At 42.0% G+C, this 22,266-nt stretch overlaps 1 pseudogene; it reads right to left on the minus strand.

The window, feature by feature from the left end:
- Nucleotides 1-753: 753 nt before the first annotated feature.
- Nucleotides 754-20,042, minus strand: LOC125366973 (annotated as a pseudogene).
- Nucleotides 20,043-22,266: the final 2,224 nt, after the last annotated feature.

Here is a 22,266-nt window from a genome sequence, read left to right on the forward strand (position 1 = left end):
TTGCATTTTGGCCAAAGAGAGCTATTTTCTTTTAGCAGACAAAGATCATCTTCTGAAGAAACACTATTTTATATCTGTGGAGTTGTCTCCATTTCAGTAGAGCACTAACAAATCATTATGTATTTATTTTGCCTATGTTGGCCTCTTAAAGGCAACTACATTGTTCTGAGTATGTTTTTATTCACCATATATAATTATAGTCAACTAATTGTTTTTAAACTGGTTTATGCCCACGATTCAAGAAGCCTAACAACAATCAATTAACTGACAAAAATGAAGCCATAGTTCTTAAGTGTAATGTTTTAAAACCAACTTTATATTATTACTTGTTCTTGAGCATATGTAAGTAAAATACCTTGACTAGGAAAAAAAACAGTTGGTAACACATCAAGAATAGATCCATGAATGTCAAAGTAACTAAATACTGTTAAGCCATCAAAATTAGTTTAGATTGTTACTCAAAAAGTTAGCTATTTCCAACAATTTTATTTTCCCTTTAAAGACTATATTATTTTTTTTTCATTTTTAAGGGTCATATTTTCTCTTAGGATTATCATAAACCATTCTTATAGCTCTCAAGTGAATCCTAACCTAGCCCAATGCTCATATTCACAAGAAAGGGATACACATTAGGTTGTTTTAGGAATGTGCGCTTCTCCCACCCCAAACTGACAATGCACTACAAATTATACCACACATTTTGTTATATGAATTTGTAACAAAGTGCTCATGCTTTCCCATTAAACAAAGTACAGTAATATGCTGTAGTCTTAAAATACTTCATGAACCCTGAAGTGATTCTCTATGGAAGGAGCTTTCTTTGCAAAGTGAATCTGGCTAGTCACCTGCACACCAAAATCTCTAAGTATCTGAACAAATTTCTTATGCTCTTTTCCAATCCAAGATCTCATTGGATCACTTACTTGGTAAGATCTTACATGGGTGTGAACAGTAATTCCAGTTTGTGCAAGTTCTTTTAAGACTTCTGGATATGTAACCCAAGTATTGCTTCCTCCAGAATGACCACCATCCAACCAATACATTGTTTTTATGCTTTTGATGAAAGCATCTATGTTCTTGTCTTTCTTGGCTTCTTTTAATTAAAAAAGTAACTGATTCAAAACAACACAACCTTTATTGAATCCAATCAGAGTGAAAGATGCACCTCTTAGTGATGGTGTAGAACCACTATCACTTATGGTTGATTCATCAAATCTTTTACAGGTCTTCTCTTTTTCTACCTGGCAACCATTACTAGAAGAATTTGATCTATAGTCAGATGCTTTGGAGTCCTTATTCCAAACATTCGCATTCTTCAGCAAACCATTCTGACTTGTTAAAAGCATTAACTAACAACATATAAAGGTGCTTAAAAGCTCCAAAGTCAGTATTATGTTCTGGGGCACCAAACATGTTGCTTTTCACAAAGTTGTCATAGCAGCTGAATTTGTGCAAATGCATCTGGGAGCACTTTATCACCCAAATATAACTATTGGGGAACCGATGAGCTAAAATGGTGGCAACGTTTTCTAGACTCCAACTTTCCCACTGATAATTCTCAGGATGACGAGTCATAATTTCATTGTAATTCTGCACATCCCCGGGGAAATAGAGGACTTGATGCCGGGGCTCCTGGGCGGCCAGGTCCACGGGGAGGCCCCGGGGCTCCAGTCTCTGCCCCGCCGCCGGCGGAAGCAGCAGCAGGTCGTTGCCGCGCTGCGGGTCAGATCCGAACACCAAAGACAGCCGCAGGCACCGCGGGCGGAGTTCCACATCCGTCAGGGCGCACCCCGCCCCGCCGCTGCCCCCGGGTTCATGGGTTGGGCTTGCCGGCAGAACAAGGTGTTTCCGGTCCCAAACCGGTGCAGCAGGAGCACCAGCGGCGGGGACCGCAGGAGACGGAAGCCACACAAGGGTGTCCGCAGCCAGAGCGGCTCGGAGAGGATAGGGGCGGAGGGCTAAAGGCCCGCGGAAATGGCCAGGGCGGTAGCGGCGCCTGGGTACTGCCGCACCACGGACCAACGTCTTCGCGCCACTTACATCATTTTTTAAGGGTTAGTTTCAGATGGATTTTTTTTACAATATGAAATGTGGGTCTCAGTTCATTCATAAGCTGGTATTGATTTTCTCACAGTGCTCACTGACTCACATATCTAAACACTGCCATGTTATGTATGTGCGCACGTAGTACCTCAACTAGCTTGGATATATTAAATTTTTTTCAGTTGGTTCATTTCCAGTGTTTATAACTCACCTTGTAGAGTGTTGATTTTGGTAGTATATAAGTATTTTTACCTTTAAGCAGGCTCTTTTTTTTCCTCCTGATGTGCTGGGTCTTAAAAGCCCTTTTAGGGAGGCTAGAAGGAAAGAGAAGTTAAAGTTAGGAAGCACATAGTTACAAATACAAGACATATGTGCAGTTACTGGCAGGTTGATAGATGCTTTAATGTTATGTTTAAACATGAGTCTTTAATACATCTCTAGCGTCTGCTCATCTTTGGTTTACAAACAATTTAGGATGGGCATTTTTGCAATTAAGTAAAATGCTTTTACATTCTACTGTGTTAAGTGCAGAACTGTGGTAGATTTTGCAAATTTCCATTTGCTTATAATGAGGCGAGTTAGGAAAATCAGTTAAAATTTATTTTATTCCAGTACTTCCTCTGGTGAAGAGAAGGAAGCTCTTTATGAAGGTATATGTTGGATAATTAGAATTTATTTGCTTTTTTTTTTTTTTTTTGGTCAGTTGTGGGGCCTGGGTGGCCTGGGCGTAGCTACCCCTGAGCTCTTCAGCTCAAAGCTAGCACTCTACCACTTGAGACACAGTGCCACTTTTGGTTTTTTTTTTGGTGATAAATTGGAGATAGAAGTTTCATGGACTTTCCTGCCAATGCTGGCTTTGAACTGCAATCCTCAGATCTCAGCCTCCAGAGCAGCAAGGACAACAGGCATGAGCCACAGTGCCCAGCTTTCCTTCTTTTTTGAAAAGCATATGCATAGTAATTTAGAGCAACTTAAGCATGGACTCAAATATGTACTTCCATCTAATACCTATTTGACTCCATTTCTTCCAGCTGTAAAAGAGGAGTAATATACAGGGTTGGTACAAGGGTCACCAAGTTAATGTCTATAAAGCAGTTAAGACAGTGTCGGATACAGTAACTGCTATGTTGGTTTGTTTTGAAGTAATAGCTGCAAAACCAGGTGTGATGGTCGACTCAGGAAGCTGAGACAGAAAGTTCAAGGACAGCCTAGGGTAAGTAGATTCTTTGTTGTTTTTTTTCCCTTCAGTCATGTGGCTTGAACTTTGAGCCTGAGTGCTGTCCCTGAGCTCTTTGGCTCAAGGCTAGTGCTCTTTCATTTGAGCCACAGTGCCACTTCTGGTTTTCTCATAGTTAATTGGAGATAAGAGTCTCACAGACTTTCGTGCCCAGGCTGGCTTTGAACTGCAATCCTCAGATATAAGCTATGTGAGTAGCTAGGATTACAGGCATGAGCCATCAGCACCCAGCTGTTTGTTTGTTTTTTAAAGAAACTGGCACAAATTTTCTTCTCATATTCAAATAAACAGTTTGCTATTATACATACATGCTAGTCATGAGCTTTGACTATGAAATTGCCCTTGCTTCCTCTCTTTCTGTCCAGTGTCCCAGGGAAAGTTGGATAGAGGCAGCCTCAGGTCAACAAAGTAGAACTGAAACACCAAAGCTAAATAGCAGTTCATTTTGCAATAATACTAGAATACATATTCTAATATTTTATAATAAAGCTATTGGGGAAAACTTGGTAAGTTTCTAGTAGGTGTTGTTTTTTCCATTCCCCTTGTAGTATTGGTGTTTCAACCCAATTGACTCACACATGTTAGGCAAGTGCTCTAAGTTACACCCCTGCCCCAGTTCATGCTCTAGGAACCATAGTCCTAATCTTATTCTTGTTATGGGGCTAAGGAATATTACAGAGTTTGAAGGAGGGGATTCCCTGTCCCTCAAAGAGTTCACTGTTCAGAGACAGTCTCAAGCAAAAAGATGGATTTATTGGGGAAGCATAAAGCGAACTAACCAGCCAGGGACGCAGCACAGACTTGGGAGATGCCACCGTGACCCCGAGCAGTCCTCTAATTGGTGTTTGTAAAGGTAAAAGCGTAGCGCAGATGTAGGGGCTTGATGCAGGGTTACAGCAAACTACAAGTGAAGCTCGCATGGCATAGATGTAGGAGCTTGATGCAGGGTGTAGAGCAAATAACAAGCAAGCCATTTGCAGAAGCAGAATTTGGGGTCAGGTTGACCTAATAAGATGGAGTCAGGTCTATTCCCCCCAACATTCCCTACCATGTTTCCCTAATCATGATGGAGTCAGCTCTACAATTCTTTTACTAGTGGAGGAGTGTATCCATGTAATCCAGAAAGAGAAAAATGAACTAATTATTTATTATACTCAATAAGAAAAAAACAAACTAGAATGTCTTAACAGAAGTGAATGGTTAAGATCGTGATTAGTGATTCAGTATTAAAATGCTAACTACACATACATAGTATGCAGAGGAACATAAAATTATTTCCATTGACTCTGTACTGTGCAAGGAGTCAGGGATGCAGATGAGTAGGACAGCTTTCCCTCCAAGTGTTCTTGCTGGAAGTATCCTGTTGCAGAGATATAGGGGTGAGAAGACCCAATGGGAAGGGGAACGAGGTGACCCTAGAGATGGGCCAGTTAGATGAAAGAGGAAGTAGTTGAGATGGGCTGTACGGTTTATCAGGGCAGCTCAGGGTAGTATTGTTAGTATGTATGAAGTGTTTTCACAGTATTTTTCATTATCCCTTTAATTCTTTTCAATACTGTGTGCCAGGTACATGCACCAAGTAGTTGTGAATGAACTGAAGCTTCAGTAGCTGAAGGCTGATGGCAGAATGAGCATTCAGACCCTGTCTATCTTTTGAAATCTGCACACTTCACTTTTGTCTCCAGCTAAGGGAGAATTCTACCTACAGACATAGTACTATGTAGTTTAATCCAAAGAGATAATGGGTTTTTGAAGTATAAGAATTCTTTTGAATTTTTGTCTATTTATTTTGTTATCTAATATTTGCATTTGAGAGTTTGTACTAGCAGCGAAATATATGGTGGGTTGTTGTTATTTTGTGCCAGTTCTGGGGCTTGAACTCAAGGCTCTGGCCACTGTCCCTGAGCTTTTGTGCTCAAGACTAGCATTTTGCCACTTAAGCCACAACTCCACTTCTGGCCTTTTTGGTGGTTAATTGGAGGTAGAAATCTAATTGGAGATAGGAACTTTCCTGCCTGTGTTGGCTTTGAACTGCAATCCTGACTCCTGACTAGCTAGGATTACAGGTATGAGCCACCAGCACTTAACTATCTGGTGATTATTGAGAAATCTGTGTTTGAAGGACCTGGGAGCAGAAATGGAACAGGACTGTTCGCTTTAAAGAAAGGATCTTGTATCAGATGCTCACTTCTTCATCAAGGATTGCATTTTCCTGAAGCAGGCAAGACTGATGATTTGGGACACTATGGGAAATAATTACAGAAACATGGTATGACTTGCAAATGGGATGTTCTTGCCTATTATGGGTGTTACATTCCAGAGCACCAAAAAATCTGCGAAGTAGCAATAAATGGACTGCAATATAGCAAGGGACAACTATCTAACACTGCTGCTTTGCAGCTTTTCACCTATCGTGGGGATCTCTGGAACATAGCTCCCATGGTAGGTGAGAGATCACTATTTACCTACTTAAAAATAAAGCCACAATACAATGAAGCTGCTGTAAGTGAACTGTGATATATATAGTAAGGAAAAACTGTGTTAAGTCCATTAGTAAACTTTTTGCGAACGTTTACTGGGCATTTTGGAGATGACAAAAATGAAATTAGTGGCCAAGCACCAGTGGCTCATGCCTATAATATTAGCTACCCAGAAGGCTGAGAAGAGGATCGCAGTTTGAAGCCAGTCCAGGCAAGAAAGTCTGTGAGACTCTTTATTTTCAAATAACCACCAAAAAGCCAGAAAGTGGAGTTGTGGTAGAGCACAGCTTTGAGGGAAAAAAAAGAGAGAAAAGCTGAGGACAGTTTCTCGGAGTATCACATGCTGGTGCACGCATGCACATTCGCTTTGGCACCCACCCCTCCCCCCACCACAGAAATTAGTGTGCTATCTCTGTCTTGTTCTTATTCCCATTATTGGGAACAGTCTTGCACATAGAAGGTGCTCTGTACATTGTTTTGAGAATGAAACTTGTAAAGACTCCTCCCATTACCAATATGTCACTTTTATGTAAGCATACTAATTAATGGGTGGCATACCAGGTTTTCCTTTTCTGATGCCCTAATGGCACAGAATGTTGATAAAAAACTATCTAACTTTTGAGCTTTGTTCACTAGGAAGGAAAAAAAAACTAGTACAACTAAATCACTTTTGAAAAAAAATAAAATTCCAAGTATCATACTACCCGATTTTGAGATTTAATTTATAGCTTGGGAACTAAGTCAGCAGTGCCAGTATACTCATGGAGAGATCAATGGAGTAGACTCTAGACACAGACTCACACAGGTTTGGCCAACTTTTTCACATATACACAAAAGCAATTTGATGGAAAATTGAGGCATTTTATTATTATTTTTTTTTTTTGCAGTACTAGAGTTTGAACTCAAAGCCTTGAGCTTGTGAGGCAAACCCTGTTCCACTGGAACTGTGCCTCCATGCCAATGTCTTCTTAATAAATTAGGTTAGGACAATTGGATAAGCATAAGCAATGAAACAAAACTTTTACCTAAACTTCACTCCTAATTTTTCTGGGTTACAGAAAAATTAACTGGAAATTTATGATAGATGTAAATGTAAACTGTCAAACTATAAAACTTTTGGAAGAAAACATGTAAGGAAAACCTTCTTGATGTAGGTATAGAGAAGCACTCTTAGACAGGATGCTTATCACATAATCCATAAAACGAACAAAATAAATAAATTAGACTTCATCAGAATTACAATCTTTTCCAGGCATGGTGACAATCCCAGCTATGCAGGAAGGAAAGATGGATTGATCATGGTTCAAGATCAACTCAGACAAAAATATCAATAAGCCTTGTCTCAAATAGAAGACTGGGTGTAGTAGCACATGCCTGTAATCCCAACTGTGAATGAGGCATAAATAAGAGAATCAAAAAGTTGAGGCTGGTGCTTGGAGAAAAACCTTGTCTAAAAATATCTATTAAAGAAAAAGGGGTGGGTTCATGGTCAAGTGTTAAAGCATCTGTCTAGAAAGCTCAAGCAAATTCAAACCCCTGTAACACACACACACACACACACACACACACAGAGAGAGAGAGAGAGAGTAAAAATAAAATAAATCGCTATAAACTTTTACTCTATCAGTGGCTCTATTAAGAGAGCAAAAACTTGGAAGAAAATATTTGCAAATCTCTTAGCTTATAAATGACTTGAATCCAGTAGACATAAAGGACTATGTGAATTCAATGCTGAAAATCCTGTTAGGAAATATATAAAAGACTCAAAAGTTGCACGTAGTGGGTTACTCTTGCATCCTAGCTACTTGGAAGGTAGAGAGGCTAGAGTTGAGGCAAACCTGAACAAAAAATTGTGGAGACCCCTTTCAACCAGCGGGGCTTGGGTGGAGCATGCCTGTCATCCCAACTATGTGAGAGGCCTTGGGTAGGAAGGTATGGTCTGATCCTGAAGTCAGCCTGGGGTAGGAAGGTATGGTCTGATCCTGAAGCCAGCCCAGGGAAGAAACGTGAGATTTTAACCATAAAATAACTAAAGCAAAAATATATAGAGAAGAAGATTTGCCAAAAAGAGTGTGTGAAAGAAAGGAACCACAGAAGTCAAATAGCATTCCATTAGAGCAGCACAAATACACCAGTCCTGTTAAAAAGAAATTAAAAGAAAACTGATGTCACAACCAAGTGCTGACAAGGATATAGAAAAACTACGTTCATTCCTAGTAGTATATAAAATGATACTATGGGAAAGTAATTTTATTACAACTAATGTTTGAATCATAAAAAATATTAAACTACTTTCTAAACTTCTGTGCTGTCAAAAGTTAAAACTCTTCCAATATACGTTTGTAGTGGATGTATTTTCTGATTCAGATAATGGCTCTAACAGTGCTTTTTGAATCTCATTGATGTACAGAGCAGATTTCTACATTTTAAAATCCACTAGGGGACTGGGGATATGGCCTAGTGGCAAGAGTGCTTGCCTCCCATACATGAAGCCCTGGGTTCGATTCCCCAGCACCACATATAAAGAAAATGGCCAGAAGTGGTGCTGTGAGTCAAGTGTCAGAGTGCTAGCCTTGAGCACAAAGAAGCCAGGGACAGTGCTCAGGCCCTGAGACCAAACCCCATGACTGGCAAAAAAAAAAAGAAAAAAGATAAATAAAATAAAATCCACTGGGCTGGGTTAGTAGCCTAGTGTAAAGTGATTGTATACTAAATGCAAAGGTCTGGTTCAATCCCTAGTTGTGAATGAAGAAAGGGGAAGGAAAGAGAGAGGGAGAGATGGAGAGATGGAGAGACAGAGAGAGAGAGAAAGAGAGAGAGAGAGAGAGAGAGAGAGAGAGAGAGAGAGAGAACGAACCAATAAAGCAGGAGAGAAAGCAGTAGAATCCACCATGCCTTCTGAGAGATGAGTATGGCCAGTTCAGACCACAGGCTCCTGGATCAACTTAAATATTTGAGCAGTAGCTTTCTTTGTGAAGATATTCTCAAAATGAAGTTGTGGACTTTTATTCAAATCAACATTGGTGCATGAAGATTTGCAAGATTTAGTGAAAGGGGAAAATATTTTAAACCTTAATTAAGTGAAATATTTCCTCATTAGTAGACCTATATTACAAAAAGCAAACTATTGCTATAACCTGAATTTTATGAAATGTTTCATAGTGATCTATTTTACTTTATCATCAATATACCTGTATAATATCCTTGATTTTTTGGTGTCTTGGTCCACAAAAGAATAGTTTATAAAAATAGAGACTCAGCTGAGCACAAGTGGCTCAGGCCTGTAATTCTAGCTATTAAAGTGGCTGAGATGTGAAGATTGTGGTTCAAAGCCAGCCTGGTTTCCAGTTAACCACCAAAAAGCCAGAAGTGTGCTATGGCTCAAGTTCTTGCCTTGAGCAAAAGGAGCTCAGCAACAGCACCCCTGCCCAGAGTTCAAGCCACAGGACTGGCAAAAGCAAACAAACAAACATTAGGTTATGCAACACCAAGAGAGAACCTAATGGCCTCCTGACCATTGTTGGGATTTCTCAGTTTGGGTGAGGTAATGTGTGGTTGTGCTGTTGTCACTTGGACTTGCTCTTCTGTATATGTAATATTTGTTAAGTGCTCATGTCTCTTTCCCTTTCTCTGGAGAAGCTGGATTGCCAGGGATGCCTTGGAAACAGCAGCCCGAGCTGAGGGTATTTCCCTGGATGTGTCTATACATTCTCAGCTCAGAATTCTGGATGATGAACATCCCAAGGGGAAGTACTTTGAAGCCAATCTGGACCACTTCCAAGTAAGAAGCTATAAAGGTTAATGAGTCATCAGCCAAGCACCAAAAGCATTTTTGAAAATTTGAACTAAGATGAGGCAGTTGGGGAGATGTACTTTTAATCAAGAGAACTGTTTACTGAAGTGTATTTTAAATATTGTCTTCTTGGTGTATGTTGAAGCTTTGTGACTTGTTTTCTCTTTACAGACACCAACACCTGGTGGACAACGCTGGCCTCTTTTCCTGTATGACATTTTCATGGCTTTCTCCTCTGTCCTGGGTGGCTCACAAGAACAGGGAGCTCTTAATGGAAGATGTATGTCCTTTGTCCAAATATGAGTCTTCTGATGTGAACTGCAGAAGGTAGGCATCTCTGGTCCATCATGGTTTCCACATACTGGATGCTAGGCCTAAGATAGGAGGGGTGTGACTTCTGCAGCTGTCCTTGGGTGGGGCGGTCTCCTAGGGGTGGCTTCCCATTTGCTCTTCTGCTTTATTTCCTATTTCACTCTAATCCAATTTTTTTTTTTTTCTTTTGGCCAGTCCTGGGGCTTGGATTCAGGGCCTGAGCACTGTCCCTGGCTTCTTCCCGCTCAAGGCTACCACTCTACCACTTGAGCCACAGCGCCACTTCTGGCCATTTTCTGTACATGTGGTGCTGGGGAATCGAACCCAGGGCCTCATGTATATGAGGCAGGCACTCTTGCCACTAGGCCATATCGCCAGCCCCTCACTCTAATCCTATTTTAAGCATGGGTTTTCTCTCTCTCTCTCTCTCTCTCTCTCTCTCTCTCTCTCTCTCTCTCTCTCTCTCTCTCTCTCTCTCTCTCTTTCAGCCCTGCTTCTCTTCCTGAGTCTGAAGGGAGATTATGTGGCTGCCTTTAAAATCTAGTTTGCTACTTTGCTTTTTACCACAGGATCCTTCAGAAAGGCTGGTGGCCCTGACAAAGGAAGTTATCCCTAGACTTTATTCAGGGGTAGGCCTTTTGGGAGTGGAAGGAAGGGCTCTTGTTCTCATCATTTTCTGTACCTTGGAATGCTCCCTATCTGGAATAAATAGGCACATACACAGGAAGGGACTTTTTCTCTAGAAGGTAAATACTATGTTTATAATTTTAAAGGAGAGACTTGTATGTGCTATTTCAGAGCCTGCAGACAAAGAAAGTATGGGAGGGAAGCTAGGATGTGTCTTTTTCTCTGAGAAGATGTGTAACAGGAAGATATATGCCTCTCAGCTACATCCTGCTCTTCTCCTTTATCTTCTGCTTTCTCAGTTCCTTGCTCTTTATTGGATGTCCCAACACAGTCACCAGCATTCTACAGAAAACCATTTTTGGAGTTGCATTCACTGTTACTGTTTGCACTGTTTTGGCAAAAACTGTAACTGTGGTTCTGGCCTTCAAAGTCACTTCTCCAGGGGGAAGGATGAGGTGGCTGCTGGTATCAGGGGATCCTAACTTCATCATTCCCATCTGCATCCTGATCCAGGTGATGCTCTGTGGACTCTGGCTGGAAGCCTCTCCTCCCTTCATTGACACAGATGCACACTGAATATGGCCACCTCATCATCCTGTAATCCAATAATGTGGTCCAACTTAATGGGTAGCGGCTTATCAGGACCCAGGCCACATACCCCATAGAGACTCAGCTATGGGTACTCCATTATTTGTTCAACATTGTGCCTCTGACTGAAGTCCACAGTCAGCAATTGGGAAAGTAGGTGAAGTCCTTTTGCAGATAGGTATAGTGGAGAGCTGTACTTGGCCTCTATGACTAGGACCTATATGTCAGCAAACTTCCTCCCCTCAAATGGGAACTTTCCTGTTGCCATCACATACAAAATGATGCATAAGTTCCAAATGTCCATCTTGTAGGCATAATACATTTGGTGTAGGAACATTTCTGGGGGTCAGAATATCAAGGCTCCACAAGCTCCCTTTATCAACTGCCCCCAGGTCATCCTGACACTCTCCCTGAAATCATTGACCTTGGCATCCAACAGGATGTTTTGGGGCTTGAGGTCTTGGTGTGCAATTCTGTTCTTGTGAAGGCAGGGCATGGCACTCATGATCTGAACAGCCTCCTGGTTTCATGCTCGATTATGCAGCTGCAGCAGGCTTTGTGGCTCCACCCCATGAGGTATCCCCTCATGGCCAGCTCCCTGATGAGATATAGACAGTTTTTATCCTCCATGATCTTGAAAAATCGGATGATGTGTGGCTGATGTATGCTCTTCACAATGTCCACATCGTTTTCTATGGCATGGCTCTTCAGGTCTTTCTCCAGGAGAACTTTCATGGCCAGCCTTGTGTCTGTGAGGCGGTGATGGGAAACCTTCACATATCCAAAGCTACCATGGCCGATGGTCTCCTTCAGTTGATATGATCCGAGGATGGTGATCTCCTTCTCCCCTTCCAAGGAAGAAATAAAGGAAACTTTATTGTATTTTGACATCTTTCCAATGGGATAGCAAGTATGCAATCTTAAAATTATCTCGAATGTTCTAAATGAAGATGACACATAGGAAATCTTAACCCAAATGAGCTAAACTAAAAAACAAATAATTAAATGCAAACACCAGAATCATGAAAAGAAATACGCAAACACAAACCACACCAATACAGCTCCTCCCACACCACCACCCCACACACAAAGAAAGCCTTAGAGTCATTCGAAGTTAGTCCAGCGGACACCAAGAAAAGCTCCCAGTGCTGTAACTGACAAAAGTGGAGAGTAGCTTCTTATATACTCTACTGGGGATGCTTCACAAAGCCTGAGGACATCAGGGAGCAAATGGACCAATCACAAGTGGGACCAGTGACCTTAGTGAGGAATGGACCAATTGGGCTCAGCAGGCACCCTCTGATAGGTATGCTCTTGAGCCTGGAGGACTGCTTCCCAGAAAGACTGGTACATGGAAGATGCTACTGCTCCCATGGCATCCATGTGGGAACCATAAGAGGAGGACATTGGGCAGTGGCCGCTGACATTTGTGGGGTGGGGGTACGGAGGGCAGGGTACCTTAAGTTTGCTTCTTGGGGAACATCAGCCAGTGTACTTTATTCTTGTACAGAAATTACAACACTGTTCTTGTCCCATAGCATCATCTATGTCTAATTGCAAAGGATCCCGAGAAATGGAGACTTTGCAATGATATGACTCAAATATTCTGTTTCTACTTGAAAAGGGAGAGCAGACCTCCAAGATTAAGTCATAGTTTTGTCCACATCTGCCATTCTAGTTTGTGTTCCTGTTTTTACCATTTTCTCTGGTTCTTTGTCTTGTTTTGCTTTTGATTAGTTTAATCATTTTTTCTTTTTTATAAATTTAATTTATTGTGAAGGTGCTGTTTAGAGGGGTCAGTTACATATGTAAGGTAGTAAGTACATTTCTTGTCATACTTTTGACCACCTCCCTCATTCTTCTGCCATCTTCTCTCCTCTAAAATTTTCCCCTGCTTGAATGTACTGTTAATTTGCGATGTTTTCTTGTACCACTGTTGCATTGGTTTTTCCTTTATCTTTTGTCTCACCATTTTGATGTTTCCCCTTCCCTTCTCTAATTCAGACAAACATATATACAATAACCAGGGCACTGAAATAAAATGTGGTGACAACATGGACCTGATGCTTATTCTACTTGAGAGGCCTTTTTTGTTGTTGCTATTGAACTCTGGGTCTGGATACTGTCCCCTGAGCTCTTCAGCTCAAGACTAGCTCTCTATCACTTGAGCCACATTGCCACTTCTGTTTTTTTTGGTGGTGTGAGCCACCAGTGTCCACTTTAAGAGGACTTTTAAGTAAAATAAATAATGGGGGGGGGGGGGCAGTGGTGGCTCATACCTGCAATTCTAGCTACTCAGGAGGCTGAGATCTGAGAATCTCATTCAAAGCCTGCATGGGCAGGAAAGTCCATGAGACGTTTCTCAGCAATTAATAACCAGAAAACAGCAAGTGGCCCTGTGGCCTCAAGTACGCTGGAGGTACTCTTAACCACAAATGCTGAGGGACAGTGCCCAGGCCCTCTGTTCCAGCCCTAGGTCTGACAACAACACAGTATTAAACATGAGCTGGGCATAATGCCGCCATTGTCACAAACACAGAAGGCAGAAAAAAGCTGAAGCAGGAGGTTTGGGTGCTTGAGGCCAGCGTGGGCTGTATAATGATTTCCAGTTCAACCTACTATTGCAAGACTTAATTCCAAGAACCCTAACAGAAAGTTCACTCACAAAACAATCTCAGAGAGCCGTACTTCCATAACCCTATTTCATTTTGTCAATTGTTGTGACCTATTACTTTATTCTTCCTCCTTTCAAAAGTCTCCATAATTACTTTCTGTCATTTATCATTGTTGGTTTACCCCTGAGGGTTATTTACACATCCCAACTTATACTTTTCCCTTGTAACACTGGTTCTTCTAATTCTCTCCCTCCCTTCTTTCCTTTATTTAAACCTCCATCTTCTTTACCATCTCCTCCCTTTCACTTCTTTTCCTTTATTACATTTTTCCTCCCTTTGTCTCTTCTCTTACTTTTCTTCTGATATAGAAGAGGATGATGTAAGCCAAGATAAACTTGATTCATGATCTTCGTGCCTCAGTGTTCTGAATGGCAGGACTACAGGAGTACATGGCCATGACTGGCATGGCCATTATCTTTTATCATAGAGTGCTCTCCTATTCCCTAGACTTTTCACACACATTACACTGTTTCATGTCCTAGATGTCTCTTAGACTATTTTCTGAATTTCCTTTCTTTTCTGTCCCATTCAGGAGCCCATAGTCTTGGGGAATTGCCAGCCAGTGCCAGGCATACCCAAAACTGTCCAAGACCAGGAATCTTGGGCACAGACCCTTTCAAGCACTGGATTTGACAGAGCATAAATGAGGTGTAGATTGACCTTTCAATTCAGGACTGCAAGTAATTAGCTAAGGAGGTCCCTTTAACAGAAAGCACTCTAAACAGAAGTCCCCAGTTCAAAACTACACCAATTCTGACAATCACCTGCCTCATTTTTGAGACATGGGCAGATCTATTCATTGTCTAATGAATAGAAAGAGACAGAAATGATAAAGTATCACTTCTGATATTAATAAATGGCTGTTACTCTCACTGTGACATCTCTATATATCTCTATCTCTCTTTAACTTTTTTTTATTATTAATCATTAAAATATTTTAATTTCATAATGAATTTATACTCTAATATATTTGGCTTAATTAAACATATTGCTAAATTTTTATTTATTTATTTATTTATTTTTAATTTTTTTAATTTTTTATTTTTTCAAATTTTTATTGTCATACTGATGTACAGAGAGGTTACAGTTTCATACTTTAGGCATTGGATACATTTCTTGTACTGTTTGTTACCTTGTCCCTCATACCCTCTTCCCTCCTCCCTCTTTCCTTCCTCCCCCCACGGAGGTGTTCAGTTTCACTTACACCAAACAGTTTTGCAAGCATTGTTTTTGTAATTGTTTGTCTTTTTTTACCCTGTGTCTTCTCTTTAACTTTTTTTTTTTTTTTTTTTTTTTTTTGGCCAGTCCTGGGCCTTGGGACTCAGGGCCTGAGCACTGTCCCTGGCTTCCTTTTGCTCAAGGCTAGCACTCTGCCACTTGAGCCACAGCGCCACTTCTGGCCATTTTCTGTATATGTGGTGCTGGGGAATCGAACCCAGGGTCTCATGTATACGAGGCAAGCTCTCTTGCCACTAGGCCATATCCCAAGCCCCCCTTCTCTTTAACTTTTGATCCTGGTGAAACAACTGATGTGTGAGTAGTCTAGAGAGAAGGCTCCATGACAACGAGCTGAAGCATCCAGCTGGAGGACATGAGATGGGAAGGAGTCATGCCTGGAGATGACCATGGCCCAAGGGAAATTTTCACAGTTGTCTCCTGAGCTCCTCACTTACAACCCTCCTGCAAAGCTTCTCCTGGATGCCTGACTCCTAGAAACTGAATGAGAATAGATGCTTGAAGTTCAACAATATTTGCTACACAGGCAAGCCACTGAAATGGTGAGAAATATGAAACAGGTCATGTGAATCACCCTCTCTACATCAAAGATTCATGGCCTACAGTACACTTGTAGTCTATAGATTATTAAATTCACTGTTTAGTTCCCAAATATGTGTGCCCTTGTTACTTAACTTACTTGCACCTGTTATACTTAGGTGTATACAATATGTATTTTATGAAATTGTCAGTTTTGATGACACAGCTTACATTCAAGAATATTCATCTGAAAATAGGCTTCAATAGTCCTTGGGGGCAAAGACTATAGCTATTACATTATATGAGGAATACTTGATTTTTGAAAAATCAAGTGAATGTCCCAGAATTTTCAGAGAGGCTGATGAAATCCCCACAGTCAGGGATAAGATGCCTTATGCTGACTTGTGCAGTTCTCAAAGAATAATCTGAACCCTGTAGTTCTTGTCATAAAGCTGGGCAATTCTGCTACCTAGTGGACTTTGAATCAACTTCAATTCAATGCCTTCTGTATTTCAGTGAATCCAATTTAGAATGACAAGGGAAGGCTGGAGGTGAGGGCTCTCCCCTGTAATCCCAGCTACTCAGGAGTCTCAGAACTGAATATTGTTGTTCACAGCCAACCCTACCTCCAATGAACTATGAGAAAACTGGAAATTGACCTAAGGCTCAAAGTGGTAGAGAGCTAGCCCCATGACAACAAAAGAAAATGGCCATGATAATATAATTGATTAACACACAGAGAAATACAGTTCAGGTCACAGTAATAGTCCAATTGACATTCAAGTTGTCAAATATCACAGAGGACTGAGGAACATCTTATGAGTTTAAACTCAGGCTGTTAGTACTAAAAACAACATGAGATGAAACCTCCATCTTCTTTTTCTCTTTGCAGCTCAGGGCTGTTAGCACTGTTAAGGGTCTCCTGGACATGATGACTTGAACTCAGAGAACCTGAGTGACCTTCTCTCCTGGACTCAAGCAGGAAATTGCCTTTAATTACCCAAAAGATAAAAGGAACATAATTCCAAGTTATGCACACATCCTCTATTTAACCACTTGAGACTGGAAGGAAGATGCAGAGTTAACCATCAATGGTCTGAGGAGCAGACAATCTGTACCACTTCCTCCAATCCTCCATCCATCAGTATTTTTCTTAGAGCCATATGTGTGCCCACCTTCAGTGATTTGTGAAACACACATGTTGCCTTGGAAGAGTGCATTGTGGAGTGCTACTGTAATTCCACTGACTTCTATGCTGCTCTGATCCTACTATTAACATTTGACATGTTTCTATGTTTTCTGTAAGTATAAGTAAATGGAGAGAGAAATGATGGCAAGTTTTACCAACTGTTTCCAAACACTGGTGGCTCACACCTCTAATCCTAGCTCCTCAGAAAAGGCTGAGATCTGAGGATTGAGGTTTGAAGCTGGCTCAGGCAATCCATGAAATTCTTATCTCCAAAAAAGCCATAGGCCCCGAGATCAAATCCAAGGACTTGTACACACACGGAAAGTTGTACCATTTGTAACCTTGCGTTCACATATTCAGAGATATTGGCATTATATAATTCTAATTCAACTTCATGTTCAGAGCACAAATGTGAAAGTGCAGCTTTTATCTGTTAGGGAAACTAAGACAGAGATATAACAGAGGCTTCTGTAGCTAAAGTCTCTTTCTTTTTCTCTTCCTACTTTACTCTTCTTTCCTCTGGGAAGAAAGTTTTCTTTTTTTTAATTTATAATGTGAATGTCCAGTACATATGGACTGTACTGTCAGCATGATGTTGCAGGCGTTCTCATGTATTCCTCCCAATGTTTTAACATAAAACCTAAGCTTATGCTAAGGGGAGGGGAAATGTGGAAACATGAAATGTGCCAAATTTTCAAAAAGAACACAAAAGAACAACATGAAAAGGAAGTCACAGTTCTGTGTGTTCTGTAGCAGTGCGAAGATCACGTTTTATGCTTTTTCAGATTTAAAAAGAGAAGCAGAGGTATAAGGAGCGGTAGATTATCGGACAAAACCCCATTAACACCTCTGAATGACCCCCCCACCTTCCCTTGCTGACCTGAAACAAGCCTCCAAGCCACATACAAATCCACATATTCCTTTTTTTCCTCCCCCCCCCCCCCCGACCCCAGTACTAGGGTTTGAACTTATGGCTTCACAGATGCTTATCTGGTTTGCTAACTTGAGTCATGACTCCATTCTAGCTTTTTGCTGGTTAGTTTGGAGATGGAGTTTCTTAGACTAATCTTCCCAGGCTGGCTTTAAGACACTGTCAGTTGGGGGCTGGGAATATTGGCAAGAGTGCTTGCCTTACATACATGAAGCCCTGGGTTCGATTCCCCAGCACCACATATATAGAAAACGGCCAGAAGTGGCGCTGTGGCTCAAGTGACAGAGTGCTATCCATGAGCAAAAAGAAGCCAGGGAAAGTGCTCAGTCCCTGAGTCCAAGCCCCAGGAATGGCCAAAAAAAAAAAAAAAAAAAAAAAAAAAAAAAAAAAAAAGACACTGTCAATTGGATCTGAACCTCATGACTAGCTATGATTACAGGGATAAGCCACAGCACCAGGATCTCCCATTACTTTGACAATATCCATTATGAGGAGCACTAGAGATCAAATGATCTGCATCAATGGCAGAGAGAGAAGGTGGGTCATCCTTACACTGGGATACCTTTCTGTCACCTCTAAAATAAAGTATTTCATTCCATGACCTTTGGGACTCTGGTTTGGTGAATAAAGCTAATGCAGTACTTAACATGCAGAAACATGGCTTGTGTTTTCATTGCTACCAGACTTGTTCTGAAAACTAAGAGAATGGTTTGTCAACCTTTAAAAAAATGTTAAAAAGAAATGTAACCCTGGAGATTTGAAGCAAATGGACTTGCAGGGCACCTGCAATTGTCAATATTCCTTCCATCACACAGCAGACAATTGCCTAGTAACATAAGTTACAATTCCAACCCTGCTATTACTTGCCTTCTTTGAAGCTCACAGGCTGTGAAAGAGAAAATCATGCTTGTCTAAGAAATTTAAGTGGTTTGAAGCTGTATTACAAAGCTATCATTTAAACTAAGTTGGCAACTTCATCTAAAGCATCTAGCCCTCCAGGATGGACAGAAACACAGGCTCCCTTAAACCAATTTGTCAACAGAAAGCAACATGAACATCCAATGATTCTGACCTTGTGTCCTGCAGAGGAGGCAACTGAGGCTCTAGTAGGAAAGGGGACAGGTTCCTTATGGACAAAAGACACGTGTTGGTGGCCATGCTGTGGAAATGGTCCCTTGTCATTCTAGGGTCACCTCTCTGTTCAAAAGCAGATGTCGTGAGCTCCTTGGGAATGTTCTGTGCAAAGAGAAAATGAGATTGTTTGGTCAAAGTTTCTCAGGACATGCTAAGATCCACGTAAGGAAGAGTGACATTCTTTTTCTATCGTTGGCCTTCTCTCAATTTTCAAAAGGCCACTGTGCCCGGTCAATCTCCAAGTGGACATCTATTTGGAAGGGTGAAAGAGCATGATTTTCTCTGTTTTACTTTGGCATTCGACACTTCTCCTTGTGCTCTTGAATAGCATCTTTTTGTACTGATCATTCATGAGAAATCCACTTTGAGATTAGGTACGAGACAGCTATGTCTTATGTTCTTAGAGCTGACCAAATCTACCTGCAGTTCACTTTTGGATTATTAGAGTTCTAAGGACCCAATCTAGCAGGTTCTGTGATTAAATTCTTTTTTTTTTTTTTTTTTTTTTTTTTTTTGGCCAGTCCTGGGCCTTGGACTCAGGGCCTGAGCACTGTCCCTGGCTTCTTCCCACTCAAGGCTAGCACTCTGCCACTTGAGCCACAGCGCCGCTTCTGGCCGTTTTCTGTATATGTGGTGCTGGGGAATCGAACCTAGGGCCTCGTGTATCCAAGGCAGGCACTCTTGCCACTAGGCTATATCCCCAGCCCCGTGATTAAATTCTTGAAGCAGTTGGTAGAAGTGAACCCTATGTACGTGACAGGACTTCTCCATTCCCAATGGGACCTCTTTTCTCCAATTCCCCATCTTTTCCTGATAAAAACAGGAATGTGAGGTCTGCCCTCACTGGCTTTGGTCCCACTCAGGCCCCTACCATGTTGAAACCCAAGAGTCCTAGCACCACATCACTGTAGCAGGTGAGTGCCAGTTCAGAGAAAGCACCAGCAAACATGGCTCCAGCCCCATGACCACCGGAGGACTTGGTGGCATGGTGCAACCCTGGGCCGTACTGGGGAAGGGGAGACAGGGCGGCTTCTGAGTCCCCTGGCGTTCCTTCTCCATGGGCCTCTAGAACACCCACGTGGCTCTGCAAGTGCATGTGAGTGTCCTCTCACCCTGCTTCCGGTTCCTTCACCCAAGCTTCCTGTCCTGTCACCTGTATTTCCAGTCCCTTCACACACACTTTGGGTCCCTTCCTCCGTGCTTCCAGTCCCATGGGTTGGGGTAGGAGTGACAAGTTCCACTTACCTCAAATCCCGGGCTGGAGAGCATAGCACTCATGTGCGGTCCCATGCCTAAACAGACTGCGACCATGGAGGTTCAGGCAGAGAAGCCGAAGAGTACCCGGGAATCCATGTCTCAGCAGCAGTTGCAGCACCAGTTGTGGGAGGATGGCAATGAACACAGCTTGGTTTCTATGGCTGCCTGTGGAATCGAGTAACCTCAGGCAGTCGCCAGCCAAGGATTCAGGGCAGACTCCGTGCCTCCACCTGTAATCTTGACCTGAAGCTGTGGTGGCACATGTCAAGCTCATCTGGGGCTGTAGGTGTTTGTGTGTGCTTACATAGGCTCATGTCCACACCCACATGCGTGCACATCTGCATTCTTCACCTACACTTGTGACTCTGCTTCTTTATCCAATGAGAGGCTGGAGAACCCATAATGGCTGGAACCCAGGCCTGAATGCGTTTGCATCGGTATCAGCTCCTTGTTTGTCTTTGGGGACCAGAAATCTAGGCATAACAAATACAATATGCTTTTCCTGTGTGAAGTACTGCTCTTTTTCACATCCTCTGTCTTCCTAGTCAGAAGGACTATTTTAATAGCATAGATAAGGCATGAGGCCGGCTCTAATAGCATATCTAAGGCTTGAGGCCTACTCTAATGCTGTAGATAATAAGGCTTGTGGCCTAGTCTAATGGTGTAGATAAGGCTTGGTGCCTACTCTTATGGGGTAGATAAGGCTTGGGGCTTACTCTAATAACTATCTAATTAGATGAGGCTTGAGGGCTACTCTAATGGAATAACTAAGGCTTGAGGCCTACTCTAATAGCTAGCTGAGTAGATAAGATTTCTGGCCTACTCTAAAAGCATAGGTAAGGCTTGATGGCTACTCTAATAGCTATCTAAGTAGCTAAGGCTTGAGCTCTACTCTAATAGTATAGCTAAGGCTTGAGGCCTACTCTAGTGTAACTAGGTAGATAAGTCTAGAGGCCTACTCTAATGGCATAGCTAAGGCCTGAGAACATTACCTTTCCAAAATTTCAACTGCACCAAGTTTTGCTCTTCTACAAAATCTTACAATTTACCAATAATTTTCTTGTTCTCAAAAGTCATCTAGATTGTTATCTCAAATGTCCCTTGAGTAGAAATTCGGAAGCTGGCTTTGATAACTCTTTGGGGTTTATGAAATTGATATCTTGTTGTTGTTGCTTTGTCTATTTTTGTGGGTATGTGACAGTTCTAGGACTACAACTCAGGTCTGGGGAGCTGTCCCTAGCATTTTTGCTGAAGGCAAACACTGTACCACTTGAGCCACAGATCCATTTTGACTTTTTTTGTTGGTGAATTGGACTGTCCTACATGGGATGGTTTTGAACTGCATTCCTTGTTCTCAGCCTCTTGAGTAGGTTGTGGTGGTCTTTGCATCAGAGAAGCCATGATACCTGGGTCCTGGCAATCACCACCACCATGAATCAATAACTCTTAACCCTCTCTCCCCACTTCCGCCTAACCAGAATTCATCTTGGGGAAGAAGCAGGGAGATGCCATCTGAAAAATTAAAGCCATTAGCCTGGCACTGGTGGCTCACATCTATCATCCTAGCTACTCAGGAACCTGAGATCTGAGGATAGCTGTTCAAAGCCAGCAGGGCAAGAAAGTCCATGAGACTGTTGGCTCTAATAAACTACTCAGAAAAAGCCAGAAGTGGTGCTGTGGTTCAAAGTGGTAGAGTGCTGGCCTTGAGCAAAAGAAGCTCTGTCTTTGTCTACCTGTGAGTCTGTCTCCTTGTCTGTCTTCCTTTCTATGCCGGTGTCTCTGTGTCTCTCTGTATGTCTTCCAATGTATGTGTCTGCCTGTGTGTCTGTCTCCTCATCTGTCTGTCTCTGTGTTCTTCTATGTGTGCCTATCTGTTGCTGTGTGTTTGTGTGTCTCTGGGCCTCCTCTCTACGCCTACCTGTCTATGTGTCTGTCTTCCAATGTATGTGTGTGTCTGTCTGCCTGTGAGTCTGTCTCCTTGTCTGTATTCCTGTCTATTGCTCCTGTCTGTCTGTGTCTGTGTCTGTGTCTGTCTGTGGTCCAATGTATGTGTCTGCCTTTCTGTCTGTCTCCTCACCTATCTATGTGTCTGTCTGTGTGTTGCCTGCCTGCCTGTCTGTGTGTCTCTGGGCTTCCTCTCTGCATCTGCCTGTCTGTGAGTCTCAGTCTCTATGTCTGTCTGTCCACCTATGACTGTCTCTGTCTGTTTTTACCTGGGAGTCTGTCTTTCTGATTCCTTGTCTGT

The sequence above is a fragment of the Perognathus longimembris genome, chromosome 18 (genome assembly GCF_023159225.1).
Source record: "Perognathus longimembris pacificus isolate PPM17 chromosome 18, ASM2315922v1, whole genome shotgun sequence".
Taxonomy (NCBI): Eukaryota; Metazoa; Chordata; class Mammalia; order Rodentia; family Heteromyidae; genus Perognathus; species Perognathus longimembris.